Below are 17,197 nucleotides of genomic sequence, written 5' to 3'. Positions count from 1 at the left end.
TCTCTCCTCCCTTCAGAGAAAGGTACCTCCTTCTTTGAAGACCTGTTCTTTCCACTGGGATCTCACTCGCAGAGATCTTTTGCCAGAGTGTCTTGGCTTTCCATGCCTGAAATACTCTCATGGGCTTTTCAGCCAGATCCGAATGCCTTTAGGGCTGATTCTGAGGCCAGAGTGCTATTTAGGACATCTGCCATTCTATGAGTCTGCTGAGTATCTCACTTCCCATGTTGGATCACTCTCCCCTTTATTTATTCCATCGGTTAGCGTTAGCAGGTACTAGACTTGTTTATGTGCTCCCTTTAACTCTTAGTCCTTTCATTATGATCAATTGTGAACTGAAATTGATCACTTGGACTAGTGAGATGGCATTGGTACATGCCACCTTGATGGGATTGAATTGGAATCCCCTGGTATGTTTTTAACTCTACCATTTGGGGCAAGTCAGCTTGAGCATGTCCCAAATTATACATCTCTTCCCTCTCTTATTCCCACTCTTATGTTTAACAGGGATCACATTTCAGTTAATTTTTAACACTTAAGAATAACTGTGTATTAATTACAGAATTAAACCAGTCATATTAAGTAGAACAGACAAAAAAACTACTAAGAGGGATAATGTATTAAGTTGTTCATTAACAGTCAGGGCTATGCTGATCAAGTCACCGTTTCCCATAGTGTCCATTTCACTTCAACAGGTTTCCTTTTTGGTGTTCAGTCAGTTGTCACTGATCAGGGAGAACATATGGTATTTGTCCCTTTGGGACTGGCTTACTTCACTCAGCATGATGTGTTCCAGATTCCTCCATTTTGTTGCAAATGACTGGATTTCGTTGTTTCTTACTGCGGTATAGTATTCTAAAGAGTACATGTCCCATAATTTCTTTATCCAGTCTACCGTTGATGGGCATTTAGGTTGGTTCCAGGTCTTAGCTATTGTGAATTGAGCTGCAATAAACATTAGGGTGCAGACCGCTTTTTTGTTTGCCAATTTAAATTCCTTTGGGTAAATTCCAAGGAGTGGGATGGCTGGGTCGAACGGTAGGGTTATCTTCAGGTTTCTGAGGAATCTCCAGACTGACTTCCATAGTGGCTTCACCAGTTTGCATTCCCACCAACAGTGGGTTAGTGTCCCTTTTTCCCCACATCCTCGCCAGCATCTGTTGTTGGTAGATTTCTGCATGTGAGTCATTCTAACTGGGGTGAGGTGAAACCTCATTGTGGTTTTGATTTGCATTTCCCTGATTCCTAATGACCTTGAACATTTTTTCATGTGCCTGTTGGCCATTTGGATTTCCTCTTTTGAAAAATGTCTATTGAGGTCCTTGGCCCATCTCTTAAGTGGCTTGTTGGTTTTGTTTTTGTGGAGTTTCTTGATCTCTTTGTAGATTCTGGTTATTAACCCTTTATCTGTTGCATAGTTTGCAAATATTTTTTCCCATTCTGTTGGTTGTCTCTTCACTCTCCTGACTGTTTCTTTTGCAGTACAGAAACTTCTCAATTTGATGCAATCCCAATAGTTAATTTTGGCTTTGACTGCCTGTGCCTCCCGGGTCTTTTCCAGAAACTCTTTGCCTGTGCCAATATCTTGAAGGGTTTCTCCAATGTTCTCTAGTAACTTGATGGTGTCAGGTCGTAGATTTAGGTCTTTAATCCATGTTGAGTGGATTTTTGTGTAAGGTGTAAGGTAGGGGTCTTGCTTCATGCTTCTGCACGTGGAAATCCAGTTTTCCCAGCACCATTTATTGAATAGACTCTCCTTGCTCCAGGAATTGGTTTTAGATCCTTGATCAAATATAAGTTGGCTGTAGATGTTTGGGTTGATTTTTTAAAGGTGGAGTTACAGAAAGGGAGAGGCAGAGGCAGAGAGAAATCTTCATCAGCTGGTTCTCTTCCCAGATGGCTGCAATGACTGAAGTTGGCCAGTCTGACGCCAGGAGCCTGGAGCTTCTTCCAGATCTTGTAAATGGGTGCAGGGTCCAAGGACTTGGGCCATATTCAACTGCTTTCTCAGGCCATAGCAGAGAGCTAGATCAGAAGAGGAGCAGCCAGGACTTGAACCAGTACCCATATGGGATGCTGGCGCTGCAGGTGATGGTCCAACCTGCCACACCACAGCACCGGACACAGTGGCTCTAAATATTGAAAGTTGGATAAAACCAAGGTGACTGTGACTACCATCATAGCTGAGCTAAGATTGTAGCAAAAATGGAAAAACCTCCATCCCATTCTTGTTCCTTAAGACCAGCAAAGGAGGGTGATACCACCTGAAATTGCAGATAGAGGGTAGTGCTTAAAAATCATGTTAACAAGTGACCAAACAAGGTGACCACTAAAAACAATGGAATAAAAATAGATCATTACAGTCTTTTATAGAAATGGTTTAAGTGGCTGAACTCTGTCTGAGATGCTGGCATCCCATTTTGGCACTGGTTTGGGTCCCGGCTGCTGCACTTCTGCTCCAGCTCCCTGCTAATGTACTTGGGAAACCAGCAGATGAGGCCCAATTACCTGGGCCCCTGCCACCCATGTAGGAAACCCCAGTGGATCTCCTGGCTTTGGCGTGGCTCAGCTTTGGGTGTTGAAGACATTTGGAGAATTAATCAGTGCATGAAAGATCTCTGTAACTCTGCCTTTTAAATAAATAAATAAATATTAAATATGAGTGGCTTAGTGCAGTTTTGAAGAGCAGGAGTCAGATTTTAGAAAGTCAAAGAGTAGAAGTGGAACCTTTCGCATCTCTCCCATGCTGATGGCAGCCACAGGAATATCAGGTAGTGGTTCTGAGCTCCCCCAGGGCTTCATGTGCCATATTACTATTTCTTTTTTTTTTTATTTTTATTTTTTACAAGCAGAGTGGACAGTGAGAGAGTGAGACAGAGAGAAAGGTCTTCCTTTACTGTTGGTTCACCCTCCGATGGCCACTGCGGCCTGTGCGCCGTGGCCGGTGCACCGCGCTGATCTGAAGCCAGGAGCCAGGTGCTTCCTCCTGGTCTCCCATGTGGGTCCAGGGCCCAAGCACTTGGGCCATCCTCCACTGCACTCCCGGGTCACAGCAGAGAGCTGGCCTGGAAGAGGGGCAACCTGGACAGAATCCGGCACCCTGACCAGGACTAGAACCCGGTGTGCCAGCGCTGCAGGCAGAGGGTTAGCCTATTGAGCTGCGGTGCCAACCCATATTGCTATTTCTATTTCTCTGAATTTATCTAGATTGAGCTGTGGCTCTGAGGTAGCGTATCTGGAATTCCAGACATAAATTCACCTACTTCTCAGATTCCTAAACTAGAAGGGAATTCCTAAACTCTTCTCCCCTAGCTGAGTAAGTGGCAGTGATAGAATAAGGCAGTGTATCAGTCAGGGTTTATGCAGGAAAGCATATGCCAGGTGGTGGGATGGAAGCAGGTTATTACATGGGATTGCTTACATCAAAAGAGAGCCAGAGGAAAGCAGGGAATAGGACAGAGACTTAGGGCCATCTTGGGCTGGAAGGAAGAAAAGAGGAAGGTGATGGTTGTCCAGGACCATGGTGAGGGCAGCCTTATGGGAACTGGGGCTGTCCAGTGATAGCTGGAGCCGTGAGAGAGGCCAGATCATCGTGCAGGCTCTGTATGAGTTAGAAGAAGAGGCAAAGTCACTCAGGCTCACCTCCTAACTTTCTTTAGTCTTTCACCAGTGCCTCCCAGTAGCTGACAGTACCAGGTAGGCAGGTGGTAAGGGTGCTGAGGCCGAGGGGTGGTAAGTAGATACAAGAAGAAATTGGCAAATGGCCACCCGAGGTAGGAAGCAGATTCTGTAGACTCCTGCCTACCTTTCCTTCTTGCTTCTGCTCTGGGATCCCTTTTCTCCTCCCCCAACTAGTTAGGGCAGGAAAAATGAGGAGACGATACCCCATCTCCTTATTTGTTGGCTGTGCAACCTGGTGAAAGCTCTGTCTCCTGTTTTCTTCTAAGCCTTGGATCCAAGAATGTGACATCTTCTTCTTCATCATTGATCCCATCACACTAAACTGTTGAATTGCTTACCTAGAGACAATAAAGGAAGGACATCTCAGAATAGCGTCAGCCCCTGAGTCTGTATGGAGCTTGAAACTGCAGGTGGAATTTGTATGCCATACATCACAGATCTAGTACACAAAATGATAGAACAGTCCACATGTACTTCACCAAGTGTGAATACATGAGCAGCTTATTGAAAGTATCCATCAGGACAGTAGAGCTCCACCAGAAATTGCTCATTTGTTAAGTTAACCTGGATGTTTGTTAAACGCATGCGGATTTCAACCTACAAACACAGAGTTTGAATATGTGATTTCTTTTAAACATGAACTATTATAAACTTGGTTTCACAATGCATTCTTGGGTACTTTATTCTTTTAGTCATAAGGTCAGTGTTCTTTTTATGTTAATTGACTGTCTCTGAAAGATTAAGTTGTTTCACATAACAAGTGCTCTTAAAGTGCAATTAAATTGTTTCAATATAACAAGTTAACTATTCCTTGAAGTTTATCTGTGAAGTTGATAAATGCATCTTGTGTATTTCTTCTAGGATGTTGATAAGATACTGATATTGTTGGCCTCTCTTAGCATATTTTCATTAGTCAGCCCCATTTACATGTAATTGTTCAATTAGAGACCTGCCTAGCCACATTTTCTGCAAATCCATATTTTTCCATGTTATCTGAAGATGGTTTCTGCATCCATAAGCTATCAGTGTCACACACCTGTTTGTTATGTAAAACCATTAATTTGATAGGACTTGTTTCTAATGAATTCCGACTGCTTTACAGCGGCCACCACTTTCCATAGCTGGCAATACATCATTTGTTGGATAGCTTATTAATAGATTTTTCTGGAAGAATGAAGTAGACTTGATGTGTTGATGTCTTGCATTCAGACAACGTGAAGCATTTTGTCTTTAATCTTTAGGAAGCATTTTTATTCTTTATCTTTTTTCACAAATTAAAATTAGTGGGTTTGGGAACCCACTCACAAGGTGTTTTAATGCTATGAATTAGTAATATGAGTTAGTAACATAATTATCTGGGGGTGGAAACAAATGAGGTGTTCTTTCCATGTGGGTCTTCTTTCTTTTTTAAATATGGGAAAAATCAAAGCACAAGAAATACAATTACATAATCTTACTATGTCAGATTGTGATTGCATTCAATGCTAATAGAAACCTGGAAAACTGGTGTAAATATGAATTTTGATTATTTAAAGAATTTTTATTAATATAAAGATGACAGATTTAATCGATTTCAGATACAATTCTAAGATGATAACCATACCTGCCTCCTTCCTCAAGCCCCTTCAAACCTTCTTCCTTCTTTTCCTTTTTTCCTTTCCTTTTGCAATAACATCTTTTTTGTATTTCATCTATACAGATTTAAGAGCACAAAGATACTTCCCACCTTACCCTACTGTCCCTCTCTTTCATCCTCCCACATGCTGCTTTTCTTATTTTAATTTTTACAGCCCATGAGAGTATTTCAGGCATGGAAAGCCAAGACACTCTGGGGGAAAAAAAAACAAAACCTAAATGAAAGATCTCCACGAGTGAGATCCCAGTAGAAAGAACGGGTCATCAAAGAAGGAGGTACCTTTCTCTGAAGGGAGGAGAGAACTTCCACTTTGACCATGGCCTTGTCTAAAAATTACCAGAGTCAGTGAACTCAGGGGGCTTCCATAGCCTTGGCAGCTCATGACAAGAGCCTAGGGTGATTACTGATGCCAGAAACAAGAGTGTCAATTTGTTAAGTCAACAACAGGAGTCACTGTGCACTTACTCCTCATGTAGGATCTTTGTCCTTAGTGTGCTGTACATTGAGATTTAATGCTATAACTAGTACTCAAACAGTATTTTTCACTTTATGTTTCTGTGTGGGAGCAAACTGTTGAAATCTTTACTTAATGTATGCTAAACTGATCTTCTGTATATAAAGAGAATTGAAAATGAATCTTGATGTGAATGGAAGGGGAGAGGGAGTGGGAAAGGGGGGGGTGTGGGTGGGAGGGACGTTATGGTGGGGAAGCCATTGTAATCCATAAGCTGTACTTTGGAAATTTATATTCATTAAATAAAAGTTTAAAAAAAAGTAAAAAATTTTTTACAGTGATAAACTTTTAATTTTCTTTATAATCACAAGCTCAACTCCCCACTAAATAAAGAATTCCACAAATAGTAAGTAGAAATACCGCTGTTCCTCAAGCGTGCAGACAAAGGCTATAAACAATAATAAAATCTCAAAATGTCAGTTTTTCTCATGCACGTCATTTTTAGATATTTTAGTGAAACCTCTAGGCAGGGCAACCTATAGCTGACAGGCATATCTGTACTACTATCAGGGACATTGGTTCCCTCTGCCATTTAGCTCATTTGCTACTGGCAAGGTGGCTGCTTCTTGAATGTAGATCCCAAGGGAGGAGGAAATGTATGCACTCACTTTCTAGTATATGCTAAGAACGAATACATTGACACGGTATAATCTTGCAGCAGGGTTATACACATTGCTCTTCACAAATGACACATGGAGGCTCAGTTTCCCAACTTACACAGCTGGTGAGGCAGAAAATCTAAGTTTGAATTATGCACTTCCCGAATGCTCAGGTTCACACTCTTACTGTAATTTTCCTGGTAATGACTTAGAGTAGGTTTGTGTATATGGATAGGACTTACTTTTAATAGACACCGAAGTTCTTCTTAACACAAGATCCAAATTTGGGTGTCTTGTGTGACTCCCATCTCTTCTCCTTCATTACTGGTATTGGTCCTCCCCTAGAGCAACACCTTACGTGGTGTCATGGTGTGGTCTAGGAATCGCCTCTATTAGGTCCGTGTGGAGGTGGTGGTGATGAGAAAGATTGTTAATATTTCTTGGACTGAGTCCCAGATCTGGCAAATCAGACTCTGGGGGTTAGGTTCCTTGAAAATGCATTTTTAATAAGCCAGACAAGTGAATGTCATGACCATTAAACTTTCAGAAGCACTGTGCTAGACGATAATTTTCTGCTGAGGGAAAATTTATTCTCTGAGCTGCAGCTGTTTCCAGGTCATGAAGTGCTTTGGGTGAAATTAAGCAGGTGTGTCTTTGGGTCTTATAGCAAAGGATTTCTTGTCTGTGCTGTGGGAAGTGGCCCCACAGCTCCTCAGAGCCACGAGGAAGTGATTCACATAAGCAAGTGCACTTGGAGAGACTGTTTTCTTTGTCCAGGCTGACATGGTGGGCTCCAGAGCCAGTTTGTCTGGGTTCAATCCCAGGTCCACTACTGAATCAGCTGTCACACGTTGGGCAATTAGTACACCCCTCTGTATCTCAATTTACCTATCTGTAAAATGAGAACAGTAGTCACACTTCCCTTGTGATTTAGAATATAAGAGGTTCATGGTGCCAAGCAGAGACAGCAGCATCTGGTACAAACTCTCAGTCGTCAGTGTTAGGTATTCATGAGGATATTATGATGTTCTGGGTGGAGTTCTAATAGCTCTGTGCATAGAGTGTCTGGACCTGAATGTATGGTTACCAATCTCTCTTGTACCTGGTATTCTTTTTTTTTTTTCATAATAAAAAGAAGCGTGTGTATGTGTGTGTGTGTGTATAAGGAAAGTTTATTCATGCAGAGGCATCTTAAGGCTGGCACAACAGCATATGCTGTTACACTTCATTAAAGGCAAGGAATGCAGTTTGTTGAGCATCTCTTCCAGACCGCTACTGTAGCAGAGTTCCTATCAGATTAGTTAGCTGATTCTTTAGCCCCCTTCTTGGGCAAGTAGGAGGCTCATGATATTTCTGAATCTCAGCTCTTAACTAAAGAAGACTTGATAGAATTTCTGTTTCAGAGGAAAGTTGAGAGAGTAATTCATCTATGCAGCAATTTTAATCTCTCAGGAGGAAGAACCATGTTAAGACATGATCATTGCAGCCTGTAGTTTATGTAATGACTATCCCTGAAGATTCTACTTCTTCCTTTTGGAACAGGTACAGTAATCAAAAACTCAGGAAGGTACATTTATCTGCAGGTGGAAGTCACTGTAATGTATGGGCAGAAGTAATGCACTTGACAACTTGGGTCCTGCGATTTGATGAGACAGAAGACAGAATTTAAATATCTGCTTAGATGTGCTAAGGGGACAGTTGCTCTTGGTTTGACACTACAGAAAGGTGAATATAAGCAATCTATTATGGCTGTAAGGAAGGAATGATAGGTGAATACTCTATTGTGGAGTGGAATATTTCCCACCAGGAGTTTAATCCCTTCCCCATCTATACCATTCATTATTTTTAAAAAAGATTTATTTATTTATTAGAAAGGCAGAATTGCAGAGAAGCAGAGGCAGAGAGAGATAGAGAGGTCTTCTATCTGATGGTTCCCTCCCCAGATGGCCTCAATAGTCAGAGCTGTGCCAATCTGAAGCCAGGAGCCAGGAATTTCTTCTGGCTCTCCCATGAGAGGGCAGGGGCCCAAGCACTTGGGCCATCTTCTGCTGCTTTCCCAGGGCATAGTAGAGAGCTGGGTTGGAAATGGAGCATCCAGGACTTGAACCGACACACATATGAGATGCTGGCATTGCAGGTGGCAGCTTTACCCACTATGTCACAGCACTGGCTCTGCATACAACTATTGTGTGGTTTTACTTAGACTTATCTGTCGATAGCTGCTTATATAAGCCTCTGTGCTACTCTGAGGGTTGGATTGAGAAGCATCATGAAGAAATAATTTCTGCATTGCTCTTTGTAATAACTTTTATAAAATTATTTTTTAATTTATTTGACAGAGTTAGTGAGAGACAGAGACAGAGAGAAAGGTCTTCCTTCCATTGGTTCACTCCCCAAAAGGCTGCCATGGCCGGCGCTGCGCTGATCTGAAGCCAGGAGCCAGGTGCTTCCTCCTGGTCTCCCATGCGGGTGCAGGAGTCCAAGCACCTGGGTCATCTTCCACTGCCCTTCTGGGCTGCAGCAGAGAGCTGGACTGGAAAAGGAGCAACTGGGACTAGAACCTGGTGCCCATATGGGATGCTGGCGCAGCAGGCAGAGGATTAACCAAGTGAGCCATGGCGCCAGCCGCTGTAATGAGTTTTATTTCCTCTCAGCTCCCATGCACTCCTAATCTTGGAGGTGGGGTAGGTAGGTACTTTCTCTTGCTCATTACTAGTGGTGGTTCAGTTGTTGTTCCGCTCCACTCCTCCTTCCAGGTCTTTAGAAGCACTTCACTGCCCAGCTCTCCCTGCTGGGGTCTTTTATGAATCTGTCATTCTCCCATATACTTGGTTTTTGTTTAGCACCTGGTTTATTCTTTCATTCACTGTGGTTTCCATTACTGCTCTTGAGCACTGCAATATCCATGGGGCAATCTGTCAGCCATCTTGGCCTCTCAATTCTCTCCACTGTTTATTTATATTGGTACTGTCTGCACCACATCTCAGCTGTTCTGCTCATTGTCGTATCAGTTGAAAGCATCCAGTTCTGGCTTCATGTTCTGTTTTTCCACTTTCCTCTCTAGGATGAGCTGTCCAATAATTCTATTACCCACAGTGTTCTACAATTGACCTTGCCACTTTTTATTCTTCACCAGTTCTCTCAGAGGACTTTCTTCCCTTTTTATTCAGCTTAGATTCCATTTTCTGTTACCCTGTAATGATTTTGCATCTCTACTAAATTCCATTCTATTAAATTCTTTTTAGACCTTCTCTTCCTTGTTTGCCCCTCAATTTCACACTTGCACCTACACACCAGAATTCACCTGGCAAAAGACTTTACAACTAAGCAGGCTAGTCTTAAAATAAATAAGCAAGTGTTAATCCTGACTTCAGTGTTGGGTTTCAGTGCAATCCTATTGCATTTCTTTTGTCATTCACTTTATGTATCTATCCCTAAAAACAATCTCAAACCTCTTCTGTTTTTATCTCTAATATCCCTTCTCTCTCCTCACCCTCAGTTGGTGATCTTACTTCACGAAGAAAGTAAAAGTACTAGAAGAGAATTCCATAGACTCCTAAGCACAAAGTCTACCAGCACGAATGCTTTCATATCCTCACAGTGTACTTCCATCCAGTTTTCCTCTCTAAATCCAGCTGCCAAGTCTCATTTTTAAATATCCCTTTGGATTTGTTTTCAGCTATTATTAATGCAAAAAGAGGGAACAAAAAGCTCACAAATACTCTGCATGATTTCTTTTTCTTTTTTTTTTTTTTTTTGACAGGGTGAGTTAGACAGTGAGAGAGAGAGAGACAGAGAGAAAGGTCTTCCTTCTGTTGGTTCACCCCCCCAAATGGCCACCACAACCGGTGCACTGCGCCAATCCGAAGCCAGGAGCCAGGTGCTTCCTCCTGGTCTCCCATGTGGGTGCAGGGCCCAAGGACCTGGGCCATCCTCCACTGCCTTCCTGGGCCACAGCAGAGAGCTGGACTGGAAGAGGAGCAACCGGGACAGAATCCAGCGCCCCAACCAGGACTAGAACCCAGGGTGCTGGCGCTGCAGGCAGAGGATTAGCCAAGTGAGCCGCAGCACAGGCGATACTCTGCACAATTTCAAAAGATGCATTACAGAAAAAGGGACTGACAGATCAGCAGTACTGATGTCCCTTGAGCAGGGTGGAGCCCAGCTGCGGCACGCACGGGTGTTCTCATATCAATTGGGGATATCATGATTTCTGGAGGCGAGCAGGAGCCCCCATCCTGTTGGGTACTGTGTTGGGGCTTCAGTAGCTGCTACAGTGCCTCTTCCCAGAGGAGTCATTACTTGTTGTGATTATGATGTCCCCCCACCCCCAGTTCCTTGGCCTGGGCCTGCAAATCCAGCAGGATCATGGGAAATTGAGACCCCAGCTGATAGTCCTCTGCCAGCCACTCTACCAACCCCAGGGCCTCCTGCAGTTCCAGAAACTTGTGCCTGAGCAATGCCAATGTCTTTGGGAGGTGGCCCTTCAATAGTCATGGATATAGTTCTCCCCATGCAGCAACACCAGATCCAAAACCCACTTTATTTCATGCTCTGGTTGCTTCGCTTTCTTTGGCTTTATGTTCCTGGACTCATCACCCTCAAGAGGATAAAACTCATGTGCTTATAGAAAGCCTTAGAGGTGCCAGTGGAGACTTGGCCATCTTGTGGGCTACATCTCACTCTATAGCAAAAGTGCTCAGCATCTTTCCATTCTTGCCCACAGTCATGACTGCTGTTCCATCAAATCCAATGTCCGCAATAAAATTTCAGGACGCTGAAGATCTAAGGGAAGGCGATAGAATAAGGTATGATGTCAGTCTCTCCTAGAAACAATCCAAGCAGGGCAGAAGCAGTAGATGGAACCATTCTTTCTTACCTGCTTAAGGGCTAAGTTGGCATCTACTCTGAGAATTTATCCTCTCATTCTCACCAATGTAAAAGCATATAATAACATTTCCTGTATAAAAAATACTTAATTCTGTTGAAAGAGCAACAAAGAAGGAGAAAGGTAGGGAAGTAGTGAGGGAAATCTTCCATCTGCTGATTCACTGCCCAGATAGCTACAACAGCTATGCTGGGGCGGGATGATGCCAGGAGCTAGGAACTGCACTGAAGTCTCCAATGTGGGTGGCAGGAGTGCAAGGACTTGGGCCATCATCTGCTGCCTTTGCAGGCACATTAGCAGGAAAGTGAACTGGAAGCAGAGCAAATGAGACTCCAACAAGGACCAGATACTGTCCATTGCAGCAGCTTAACCCACTGTGCCACAGGCTGGCCCCTGAAAGTCTTTTCTATTTGACGCCCCCTTACCCCCCCCCACCTCAACACACACACACACACATTTTAGTAACCACCCAGTTTCTTTGTTTCTTTACAAACATTGTAGAGTTGCTTATAGGTACCACTTTTAAAAAATATTTATTTATTTGAAACTCAGAGTTAAAGAGAGAGGAGAGAAAGAGAAATCTTCCATCTGCTGCTTCACTCTCCAAGTGGCTGCAGTGGCCAGAGTTGAGCCAGACCAAAGCCAGGAGCTTCATCCAAGTCTCACTTGCGGGAAGCAGGGGCCCAAGTACTTGGGGGCATCTTCTACTGCTTTTCCTAGGCCATTAACAGGGAGCTGGAGCAGCCATAACAGGAACTGGTGCCCATATGGGATGCTGGTATCACAGGTGGTGACTTTACCTGCTATGCCACAATGCTGGCCCCTATAGCTATTATTTGTATTTCCAAGTCTCTCAAATGCATAAATTGAATCAGTCTGCATCCTACTGAAACCATTCACAGTTACGAATGGTCTCTTGGTTACCAAATCAAATGCTTTTCAGTTCTCATTTAAGTATTCATTTTCATCTACGTGGAAGGCAGAAAAAAAGAGATCTTCAGTTGGCTGTTTCACTCTCCAGCTGCCTGCTAGAGCTTCCATCTGGGTTTCCCACGTGGGTGGCAGGGGTCTAGGCACTTGAGCCATCATCTGCTGCCTCCTAGGTTGCATTATCAGGAAGCTGGCTGGGAAGTGCTGCTGCCAGGACTCAAATAGGTGCTCTGCTATGGGCTGCAAGCATCCCAAGTGGTGGCTGAAGAGCTGTGCCGAAGCACCCACCTCTGAGTTTTCTTCTGCAGTTCATCATTTAGCATTATCTGACACAGCTGAGCAACCCCACCAAGACAAATTCTTTCTCCCCTCAGGTGTCAGAACCAAACCGTTTTCTCTTGGCTTCTGGTATTCTAGCGTCTCTTGAAGGTGTACTTACCTTATCAGCTACCTCATGGCATCCCTTTGCTGAATCCTCCTCATACCCCAATCTCTAAGTTTTGGAATGTAAAATACCAAATAAAAGAATTTGAGATTGTACAATATGCATAGTTTTATGTCACTTTGTAAAAATTGTGTTACCTACCATTGCAGTAAATTTACAGAACTATTCTATCCTTACTGAGATCAGACTATCACCCTCGACATACCTGAGCCCTGGCAACAGCTAACCTGTTTTCTATCTGTGTAATTTGGCTGTGTCAACAGTGTTATATAAATGGGATGACATGGTACATGACTATTTGCATTTTTCCACTTAATCAAATGTTCTTTTTTTTTTAACTTTTATTTAATGAATATAAATTTCCAAAGTACGATTTATGGATTACAATGGCTTCCCCCACATACCGTCCCTCCCACCCACAACCCTCCCCTTTCCCACTCCCTCTCCCCTTCCATTCACATCAAGATTCATTTTCAATTCTCTTAATATACAGAAGATCAGCTTAGTATACATTAAGTAAGGATTTCAACAGTTTGCTGCCACACAGAAACATAAAGTGAAAAATAATAGATGATTTTTTTAAATGATGATGAAATCAGATCAGACCTATTGTCATGTTTAATCCCAGTGAGAGTCAAGTTGGGAGTTGATAGTTTCTTTTCTTTCTTTTTTTTTTTTTTACAGAGGATCAGTTTAGTATGCATTAAGTAAAGATTTCAACAGTTTGCACCCCCATAGAAACACAAAGTGAAATATATTGTTTGAGTACTCGTTATAGCATTAAATCTCAATGTACAGCACATTAAGGACAGAGATCCTACATGAGGAGTAAGTGCACAGTGACTCCTGTTGTTGACTTTACCAATTGACACTCCTGTCTATGGCATCAGTAATCTCCCTATGCTCCAGTCATGAGTTTCCAAGGCTATGGAAGCCCTCTGAGTTCTCCGATTCTTATCTTGTTTAGACAAGGTCATAGGTAAAGTGGAGGTTCTCTCCTCCCTTCAGAGAAAGGTACCTCCTTCTTTGAAGACCTGTTCTTTCCACTGAGATCTCACTCACAGAGATCTTTTGCCAGAGTGTCTTGGCTTTCCATGCCTGAAATACTCTCATGGGCTTTTCAGCCAGATTGGAATGCCTTTAGGGCTGATTCTGAGGCCAGAGTGCTATTTAGGACATCTGCCATTCTATGAGTCTGCTGAGTATCTCACTTCCCATGAACATAGATGCAAAAATCCTCAATAAAATTCTCACCAATAGAATGCAACAACACATCAGAAAGATCATCCACCCAGACCAAGTGGGATTTATCCCTGGTATGCAGGGATGGTTTAATGTGTGCAAGACAATCAATGTGATACACCACATTAACAGACTGCAGAAGAAAAACCATATGATTATCTCAATAGATGCCGAGAAAGCATTTGATAAAATACAACACCCGTTCATGATGAAAACTCTAAGCAAACTGGGTTTGGAAGGAACATTCCTCAATACAATCAAAGCAATCTATGAAAAACCCACAGCCAACATCCTATTGAATGGGGAAAGTTGGAAGCATTCCCACTGAGATCTGGTACCAGACAGGGATGTCCACTCTCACCACTGCTATTCAATATAGTTCTGGAGGTTCTAGCCAGAGCTATTAGGCAAGAAAAAGAAATTAAAGGGATACAAATTGGGAAGGAAGAACTCAAACTATCCCTCTTTGCAGATGACATGATTCTTTATTTAGGGGACCCAAAGAACTCTACTAAGAGACTATTGGAACTCATAGAAGAGTTTGGCAAAGTAGCAGGGTATAAAATCAATGCACAAAAATCAACAGCCTTTGTATGCACAGACAATGCCATGGCTGAGGAAGAACTTCTAAGATCAATCCCATTCACAATAGCTACAAAAACAATCAAATACCTTGGAATAAACTTAACCAAGGACGTTAAAGATCTCTACGATGAAAATTACAAAACCTTAAAGAAAGAAATAAAGAGGATACCAAAAAATGGAAAAATCTTCCATGCTCATGGATTGGAAGAATCAATATCATCAAAATGTCCATTCTCCCAAAAGCAATTTATAGATTCAATGCAATCCCAATCAAGATACCGAAGACCTTCTTCTCAGATCTAGAAAAAATGATGCTGAAATTCATATGGAGGCACAAGAGACCTCGAATAGCTAAAGCAATCTTGTACAACAAAAACAAAGCCAGAGGCATCACAATACCAGATTTCAGGACATACTACAGGGCAGTTGTAATCAAAACAGCATGGTACTGGTACAGAAACAGATGGATAGACCAATGGAACAGAATTGAAACACCAGAAATCAACCCAAACATCTACAGCCAACTTATATTTGATCAAGGATCTAAAACTAATTCCTGGAGCAAGGACAGTCTATTCAATAAATGGTGCTGGGAAAATTGGATTTCCACGTGCAGAATCATGAAGCAAGACCCCTACCTTACACCTTACACAAAAATCCACTCAACATGGATTAAAGACCTAAATCTATGACCTGACACCATCAAGTTACTAGAGAACACTGGAGAAACCCTTCAAGATATTGGCACAGGCAAAGAATTTCTGGAAAAGACCCGGGAGGCACAGGCAGTCAAAGCCAAAATCAACTATTGGGATTGCATCAAATTGAGAAGTTTCTGTACTGCAAAAGAAACAGTCAGGAGAGTGAAGAGACAACCAACAGAATGGGAAAAAATATTTGCAAACTATGCAACAGATAAAGGGTTAATAACCAGAATCTACAAAGAGATCAAGAAACTCCACAAAAACAAAACCAACAACCCACTTAAGAGATGGGCCAAGGACCTCAATAGACATTTTTCAAAAGAGGAAATCCAAATGGCCAACAGGCACATGAAAAAATGTTCAAGGTCATTAGGAATCAGGGAAATGCAAATCAAAACCACAATGAGGTTTCACCTCACCCCAGTTAGAATGGCTCACATGCAGAAATCTACCAACAACAGATGCTGGCGAGGATGTGGGGAAAAAGGGACACTAACCCACTGTTGGTGGGAATGCAAACTGGTGAAGCCACTATGGAAGTCAGTCTGGAGATTCCTCAGAAACCTGAAGATAACCCTACCGTTCGACCCAGCCATCCCACTCCTTGGAATTTACCCAAAGGAAATGAAATTGGCAAACAAACAAGCTGTCTGCACATTATTGTTTATTGCAGCTCAATTCACAATAGCTAAGACCTGGAACCAACCTAAATGCCCATCAACAGTAGACTGGATAAAGAAATTATGGGATATGTACTCTTTAGAATACTATACCGCAGTAAGAAACAACGAAATCCAGTCATTTGCAACAAAATGGAGGAATCTGGAACACATCATGCTGAGTGAAATAAGCCAATCCCAAAGGGACAAATACCATATGTTCTCCCTGATCAGTGACAACTGACTGAACACCAAAAAGGAAACCTGTTGAAGTGAAATGGACACTATGAGAAACGGTGACTTGATCAGCATAGCCCTGACGGTTAATGAACAACTTAATACATTATCCCTCTTAGTAGTTTTTTTGTCTGTTCTACTTAATATGACTGGTTTAATTCTGTAATTAATACACAGTTATTCTTAAGTGTTGAAAATTAACTGAAATGTGATCCCTGTTAAACATAAGAGTGGGAATAAGAGAGGGAAGAGATGTATAATTTGGGACATGCTCAAGCTGACTTGCCCCAAATGGTAGAGTTAGAAACATACCAGGGGATTCCAATTCAATCCCATCAAGGTGGCATGTACCAATGCCATCTCACTAGTCCAAGTGATCAATTTCAGTTCACAATTGATCATAATGAAAGGACTAAGAGTCAAAGGGAGCACATAAACAAGTCTAGTACCTGTTAACACTAACCTATAGAATAAATAAAGGGGAGAGTGATCCAACATGGGAAGTGAGATACTCAGCAGATTCATAGAATGGCAGATGTCCTAAATAGCACTCTGGCCTCAAATGTTCTTGTGATACATCTAAGTTGTGCGTATTAATTGCTGGTTCATTTTTATTGAAGAACAGTGATCTACCAGAACTTGTTTAGCCACTTACCCACTGAGAGACTTTGCCTCTCTCTTTTTTAAAAGGAAAGTTTTATCTATTGTCATTTGAAAGGCAGAGATGCAAAGAAACAGTCATAGAATTCCCATCTGCTGGTTTATTTTCCAAATGCTCACAAGGGAGCTGTGGCTGGGCCAGACTGAAGTCAGGAGCCAAGCCAGTAACTTCATCTGGGTCTCTACTTGGATGGCAGGGATTCCACTGCTTGAGCCATCATCTCTTGCCTCCCGGGGTGTGCATTAGCAAGAGAGGATTTGGGAACAGAGGAGGACTTGTCCCTACACTTTCCCATATGGGATGCTAGCAGCTCAAATGGCACCTTAACCGCTAGGCCTGTTGCCTGCCTTTCCCTTGTTTTCTGACATTTACAATTGCGTAAATATTCTGTACACTCACTTGGTTGATTTGCAAAT

General features: G+C 42.4%; 1 pseudogene; it reads right to left on the bottom strand.

The window, feature by feature from the left end:
• Positions 1–10,621: 10,621 nt before the first annotated feature.
• LOC100343997 (small nuclear ribonucleoprotein-associated protein N pseudogene) lies at positions 10,622–11,160 on the bottom strand (annotated as a pseudogene).
• Positions 11,161–17,197: the final 6,037 nt, after the last annotated feature.

This window comes from Oryctolagus cuniculus, chromosome 12 (genome assembly GCF_964237555.1).
Source record: "Oryctolagus cuniculus chromosome 12, mOryCun1.1, whole genome shotgun sequence".
Taxonomy (NCBI): domain Eukaryota; kingdom Metazoa; phylum Chordata; class Mammalia; order Lagomorpha; family Leporidae; genus Oryctolagus; species Oryctolagus cuniculus.
This window is presented reverse-complemented; position numbering and strand designations above follow the sequence as displayed.